This window comes from Giraffa tippelskirchi, chromosome 14, assembly GCF_054371585.1.
Source record: "Giraffa tippelskirchi isolate mGirTip1 chromosome 14, T2T-mGirTip1v1.2.pri, whole genome shotgun sequence".
Lineage (NCBI taxonomy): Eukaryota > Metazoa > Chordata > Mammalia > Artiodactyla > Giraffidae > Giraffa > Giraffa tippelskirchi.
In genome coordinates, this window is record NC_137288.1 from 47,912,864 (window position 1) to 47,920,183 (window position 7,320).

Below are 7,320 nucleotides of genomic sequence, written 5' to 3' on the forward strand. Positions count from 1 at the left end.
ATCATGTGATCAAAATATAAAGATGAGAGACATCCCTGGTGGTCCAATGGTTGAGACACCGCTCTTCCAATGCAAGAGGTGTGAGTTTGATCCCCGGTCGGCTGCTGTGTGGTACAGCCAAAAAATGAAATAAATAAACAAAAAATTTACATAAAGGTGAAAATATTCCTCCGAAGATTCCTCAATTAGGGGAAAATGTGAGCAAATGGAGCCAGAAAGACCAGAGTGCCTAGATCCTGGGGACCCTGAGAAGTCCTATTAAACTGTTCTCCTCCCATGAGGGCCCTTTGCCACCTCCCTCTGTCCAGAAACCTCCGGTATGAGTTTGAGGTCTTTCTTCAGTTGTAAGCAACCAAGACAATTAAAAGTCAATTAAAAGACAGCAAGGTTACCGTGTGTCTCACAAAATGAGTGGAGAAGCTGGGCATCCATGCCTGGGGCTTCAACTCTGTAGGCCACAGTGAGACTCTGCAGGATTTTGAGGAATGAAACAACATGTTTGTGCTCAAATGGGATTGACAACTTATTTCTGACTGAATAATAAAAATATTTCCAATAAAATTCTTTCCCAGATTGTGGAATGAAGAGGCTGCAATGATATTGGAAATATGTTGAAAAATCGAGATGGTGGACAAATTATTTATTAGTAAGGCTCACAGAGTGATCTTTTGCAAAGGCAGTATTATTTTTTAATAGTTTTTTAATTCTAAAAGTAACAATCACAAATTCCAAACATTTAGAAGACAAAATATATACACAATCCCCAGTCTTCACAAAACTGCTTGCTTAATTTTTATTCACATTTTCTACTTATCTTCTTAGATAGATTCCAGGAAACAGAATTATTTGCTTAAAGGTTCACATTTGATTGAGACATATTGCCAAATTTGATAGCAGCAATGTCTAAAGTCCTATTAATACTTTCTCATATCCTAACTAGTGTTTTGATTTAAAAACTTCACTAATAAATGAAATTTTTTTACTATTATAAGTTTAAGTTTATGTTTTTGATTAATTGTGAAAACAAACGTCTTTTAAAATTTGCTTACTAGTTGAATTTCTTTTGTGCATCCTAGTCAAGGCAGCGGGTAGGTTTTTGTCAGTGTTCAGATTAGATCAACACATCAAGGTCTCAAACCTGCCATCAGTTGAAAGAGCAACGTACTAAGGAAAGGAACAGTAAAGATGGAGGAAAGAAACACCCTTGTCATCTCCTTTCAAATCTATGAATATTTGTGAGGTCCTTACTCCAAGAATTAGCTCATTAAAACATGAATACCAATTTTATAGGCTAGAATATACATTAAGAACCCTCTCCTGGAATTCTCATCTACTCATCTAGTATCCTACGGAGAAGGCAATGGCACCCCACTCCAGTACTCGTGCCTGGGAAACCCCATGGACAGAGGAGCCTGGTAGGCTACAGCCCATGGGGTCGCGAAGAGTCAGACACGACTGAGCAACTTCACTTTCACTTTTCACTTTCATGCACTGGAGAAGGAAATGGCAACCCACTCCAATATTCTTGCCTGGAGAATCCCAGGGACGAAGGAGCCTGGTGGGCTGCCGTCTATGGGGTCGCACAGAGTCGGACACGACTAAAGCGACTTAGCAGCAGCAGCAGCATCTAGTATCCTAAGTGCCTAACTTTATTGATTGGTTTGCCATGTGTTTATCTCCCTATTCCAAACTTTCCTGGCTGCCGTGGTCAGGATCCACAGTAACAGGCTGTAACAGAATGTCTTGCATGCCCCAAGTATCTAATAAGCGTTTGGGAATTGGTTCTTACCGTAATTATCAGAATGAAAGGCATTATAGGAAACGCATTGAGAAAAGTAGTGTGCCATAAGCAGTAGAAGTTTACTGAACAAATACTATGTACATGCAGAATGCACTCCAGAAGGAGTGCTTTATCTTCACATCAGAGACAAGGGCCTACGTAGAGGTTTCATGAGCCAGGGCAACTGAGAAGATCCCTTTGAGTAGTATTATTAAAAAATCCATACAGATGAATTTTCTGTTATTTTGCTATGTGTTAATTTTTTCAAAAGCCAAGAGTATTCTGTTACTCATCCTAGACTTTATTTCAAAGGAAAAAAATGCCCTCTGTCTGTAAGTAATTTATTAATATTTTGATTATTGATGCTTTTTGTGAAGGTAAAACTGATACATCCTATACACAGGAAACAGAATTACCTCTTCAGCTGAGACCTGAAAATCTCAAAATACATAAGATAATGAAGTATACATAGTTGCAGGAAAATATGTCACTTATGCAGATTCTTTACCATCTGAGCCACCAGGGAAGCCCATACATATTGTACAGTACTGTTAATTTTCTTATGTTAAATGGCAGTTTAATAGCTATTCAAATAGAGTTAAAAGTGAACATTCCTTTTTTAGAAAATCAAATGTAAATATCACTGTATTTTATGATATATTCAGTTTGTATATTAAATATTAAATCACCAGGGTGTCTGTGTTCTATCACTTCTACTATAAATGTCACTTTCTAATTAACAGAGAATTTTTCTTTCAATTTGCTTTTGAGTTTACAATATATAATATTTGACTTATTGAAAAAATCTGTAATTCATTCCTTTGTTCAGTAAAGATCTATAGCTTCTCTATAGTTTTTTATGGTAAAATATGCATAACAAAATTTACTATCTGAATCATTTTTAAGTGCACAGTTCAGTGGCATTAAGGAAATTCATACTGTTGTGCAGCCATCACCATCATCCATTTCCCAGACTTTTTTCATCTTTCCAAACTGAAACTCTGTCCCCATTAAACACTAACTCCCATTCCCCAGACCCTGACAACCACCATTCTGTCTCTATGAATCTGACTACTCTAGGTGTGACTCCATGAAGTAAAATCATACAGTATTTGTCCTTTTGCAACTAGCTGATTTCACTTAGCGTTAATGTCTCCAAGGTTCAACCCATGCGGTAGCACATGCTGGAATTTCTTTCCTCTTTAAGGCTGAATACTACTCTGTTGTACACGTATCACCTTTTGTTTATCCATTCATCCGGAGATGGACTCTTGGGTGGCTTCCATCTCTTGGCCACTGTGAAGAGTGCTGCCATGCATATGGGTGTACTGTTTAGATTCTTTTAAAAATTAACAGAACAGTGCTGTCTTTTAACAAGGCCATACATACTGTATGTAAAACACAAGATGTTTTTGGCTGACACTTACTTAACCTCAGAGTCTGGACCTTGATGCAATATGAGAAGAGGTTCATTTGTCAGTATGTGTCACCAAGGATTACACCCGGGATATATAAAGTCAGTCACTCTATACATAGACTATGTATAGTCAGTCTTTCAAATTATAGAGAGCAATATATTTAAAGAGAGGACTCAAAAAACCTTTAAAATATTTTTTTTTTCACCCAGTCTTGAGCTATTTGGTAGGAAGGCTCATCAGGTAGACTTCAAGTTCAAAGGCAGCCCATTGAACATAGTCAATTTCAAATGAAGTTAAAGCTCTTCTTATATCTGAAGGCTACAGAAAAAAGTATACTATTGATAGAATTCTGGATAGCTTAATGTACAGTATATCTCAAATAAATAGAGTCTATTCAGTCATATATTTTATATATTTGTCAAAAAAGATGCCAAAAAAACAAGTTACAAAGGGAATCTGACTATTTTATAGCCAATGTTTATCAAAAATTTGTAGAGTGAAGAAAGGAAAGGGAAACACCGGACTCACTGCAGCTGTCAGAGAAAGCCTTTGTGTGTAGGCTGACCTGGATTTTAATCCTGGCTGTCAGATTTTCTAGGTGTTTAACTAAGCAAGACCCTTAATCTCTTTAAACCTCTGTGGTTTTATCTATAAAATGATAACCTTAACGTTTTTGCTTTATTGGGTAGTCCGGAGAACTACAGTGAGTCATAATGATAAGCATCAATTGCTGGCGGTGGTGGTGATTAAGTCACCAAGGTTTATCCGACTCTTTGCAACTTCGTAGACTGTAGACTGCCAGGCTGCTCTGTCCATGGAATTCTTCAGGCAAGAATACTGGAGTGAGCTGCCATGCCCTTCTCCAGGAGGTCTTCCCGACCTAGGGATCGAATCTGGGTCTTCCACATTGCAGGCAGATTCTTTACCATCTGAGCCACCAGTAATACTATTATTACTTAATACCTGATTCATAGTTGGCTCTTAAAGTTTTTAGTTTCCTACTTTCCTTTGTCTAGTTGTGCCAACATTTTGGAGAGTCTACCCTACAAAGAAGAACCAGTATCCAGGTCAATAATATTCAAATGTTCTTGCTCTCATATACCCTAAAAGGAACCTGAAAAATATATATATGCTGTCACACAATTTTTCAGTAAAAGTTGAAAGAATAGGAAATTTTATTTTTCCAATGTATTATAAATATTAGCATCTTAAAAATAAAACTCATCCTTCTTTTAAATGTGCCCAATGGAATCTATGAATCACGGCCATTTATTACCCAGAATCATCCATTTAAACAAATATACAAATTTTTCTTTAACAGTAAGAAATTTTATCTCATTCCATTTTGTCCTTAAACTCTCATTTTCTTCAGAGAATTTTATTCTAATGTAATATATGTTTATGCTTAAACAACTTTATTGATCACTACAATGTAAATATTTTTAAAATTTGAAAATATTTAAAAATGTCCTGGGACACAAAAATCTAGGTATCAAATATTCATTCTGGATTGAGTTATATGTACATATAATTTATAATGTACATTGATCAAAATAAACATTATACATTTCTATGACTATTAAACACAGTGAAATTTTTAACAGAAATAGATCTCTTGATGAGAAGAGCTTGTTTTCTCCCAGTAAGTTAATGGATCTATTAATAATGATTATTTCTTCCAAGAATGGGATAGGATTCAGCATCCCTATTATCCTTGTTTTGTGTTTTTATAGATGCAAGTGCTGAGTAAAGCTGAGGGTATAATGCATTTAAAGTTGGACTGTTCTCTCCCTAGATCTTCCCCTGCTGGTTTCGTTTCACTTTTTAGGTCTCAGTTCAAATGTGACCCTCCTCAAGGAGACCTCTCCTGATGGTGGGATCAAAAGTAGTCCTTCTGAACCTGATTATATAATCGTCATCGCACCCGTCACTCTCTGCAGGTGTCTTGTTCAGGGACCTCCCATTGCTACTCTGGGCTAGTGTCAGCTCTTGTGCCAGGAAACTTGTCTGTCTTGGTGATGCCTGGGAGGCACTGTGCTACAAATGCTGTTGGATGAATGAATGATATGCTTGTATGAGAGGATCACTCATTTATGGAGCAGCCACCAGTAAAGAAACCAGGCTCTCTCAGTTATCATCAAACCAAGATCCTCCAAGCAACACAATGGAAGAGGAACCTCCTTGCCGGCCGGGGAGTCTAAGCTCGTATCCTGAGATTCACCCTGTGGTATAAATGATATTCCACTCTAGCAACTAAAGTGTTAGTCCCTCAGTCGTGTCTAACTCTTTGTGACCCCATGGACTGTAGCCCACCAGGCTCCTCTGTCCATGGGATTCTCCAGGCAAGAATACTGGAGTGGGTTGCCATTCCCTTCTCCAGGGAGCAACTCAACAGCTCAAAATAACAAAAGGGAAGTAAACACGTAAGAGTAACTGCAACCAGACAATCTGGGAGATCTCCTGTCTGGGATTCTGCACATGGTTGGAAATGCACCTCATCTTAGCTTCTAACACCCAGGGGCGCTTTCAAGCTAAGGCAGACAACGAGAGTCCCCATCCCCGTCCGAAGACTGTTTTCTGAGATCAAGTTTTCAACAGAGCCTTCTCTTCCCAAATGACCATCAGAAAGAAAGCCCACTGCATCTGGAGACAGCACAACCACATCCACCCCATCCAAACAGCACAACCCAGGACCATCAGCCCCAAAGCAGTTACAAGCAACTTTAATACTACGGTTACACTGGTGTGGGCGGGGCAGGGTGGGATGGGGAAGGTACTGAGGGGAGAGGGGAAGAATGAATCTAGTTGACAGAGGAAAAGCCAGCCTAGCAGGTGATGGATTAAATAGATTTAATAGATTAAATTATTTAAAACAGCTGCTCCCTGTGCATTACAGTTTACCCTTTGTGAGCAATCATACAACCAAACAAGCAAGAACATTCCAACTCTGAGGCTCTTGAAATGTTCCCTGCAACACTCCCTTAGCCTAGTCTTAAGTGCTTGTTTTTCCCTCTGATTAACCCAAATGGCCAGCTATTTTGTAAATAGTCTTCAGGACTGGATTTGTTTTATATTAGGTTTTGTGCCCCAGAAAGACACAAATGCTGGGAGTCCCCTAGTAGCTTAGTGGTTAGGATTCCAGGCTTTTACTACTGTGGCAGCTTCCTACCCTGGTTGAGGAACTGAGATCTCAAGCCAGAGGCACAGGTCAAAGGAAAAAAAAAGTGCAACACTGTTTTTGCTGAGCAGATTAGGCAGACCTGCAGGTGAAAAATATTAGTCTTCCCAGAATGTTTTCCTGTTACAAAAAAATTTAACCTTGAGTTTGAGAAGTACCCTATAGCAGAAAGATTCAAGAACCTTGCTTGTCTATCAATAAAACTGAGATGGGAGGAGGAAGAAAGAAGAAAAACCATCGACTTTACTGAATGGAAAGAAAGTGTTTAGTATGTTTCATACAGAGCCGACATCTCATTCTTCCTAACCCCAGATCCAGCAACAAGAAATTTATTGAGCATCTACTATACCCTCAAGACACAGTTGACTCAAAAGACTGCTGTTGCATGTACATGTATTAGTACCTTTTAAACGCATTATCAAATATTTTATACCCATCAGTGTTTATATTATAAACATTTCACTAACATTGAAAAATTTGGTATTCAAAACTGAAAAGGGCTGGCTGTTAAGTTAAAAAGCTGCCTTAATCCATTTGCTCCAGCTGCTGGCCTTGAGTGAGGATGCGGGAAAATAGAAATGCAAATCACTTGCAGGAGTCCCCCTCAGTTGTAGGAAACATCTCAAAAAAATGGGATTTTGTTTTTCGATTTCACGAACACGTGGAAATTGTTCCAGGCTTCCTTTGATCAAGGAAAGGCGCGGTCGACCCCGAGTCTTTCCAACGAGAGTGGCTTTTCTCAGGCAACACACCAAGATACAGCTTTAGAATTTCTTTCTAGGCCAAAGGTTTTTCAATTTTAAAATGGAACACAAACCATTGGGGAAGGCGAGAGCCTTCTTATCCCGAGGCCCCGCGAGCTATCTGGACGCGACGGACCCTGTCTCGCGGGATCTGGTGGGGCCTACGTCACTGAAGCGTCACAGGAAGGGGCGGAGTCTCTC